The following is a 329-nucleotide window of genomic DNA, read 5'->3' as shown; positions in this document are numbered from 1 at the left end:
TAGGACATTCCAGTCAAAGCCTTGGTAAAACAACCAGTATTTCCAATGGTGTCCTACTATAAAATGAACAGATTCTTATTGAACTTATGCAAACAATCATAATGGCCATGAAAGAAATATTCACTGAGTTTCTAAATTTCAGACGGTTTAAGTAGAGACAAAAGGTGAATGCTCTAGACAAATACTTCAAAACATCTTAATCTGGATACAACAATATTTCCAATAAGAGTCACAAAACTATAATTTCTCATGTTTCTAATTTTTGTTCAGCTTCAGTGCAGCTTCTAGCTCTGGAAATTTCCACCCATTTTTGTATTTATCTTAAAAAA

Source organism: Suricata suricatta, chromosome 1 (genome assembly GCF_006229205.1).
Source record: "Suricata suricatta isolate VVHF042 chromosome 1, meerkat_22Aug2017_6uvM2_HiC, whole genome shotgun sequence".
Lineage (NCBI taxonomy): Eukaryota > Metazoa > Chordata > Mammalia > Carnivora > Herpestidae > Suricata > Suricata suricatta.
Note: the sequence above shows the minus strand (reverse complement) of the source record.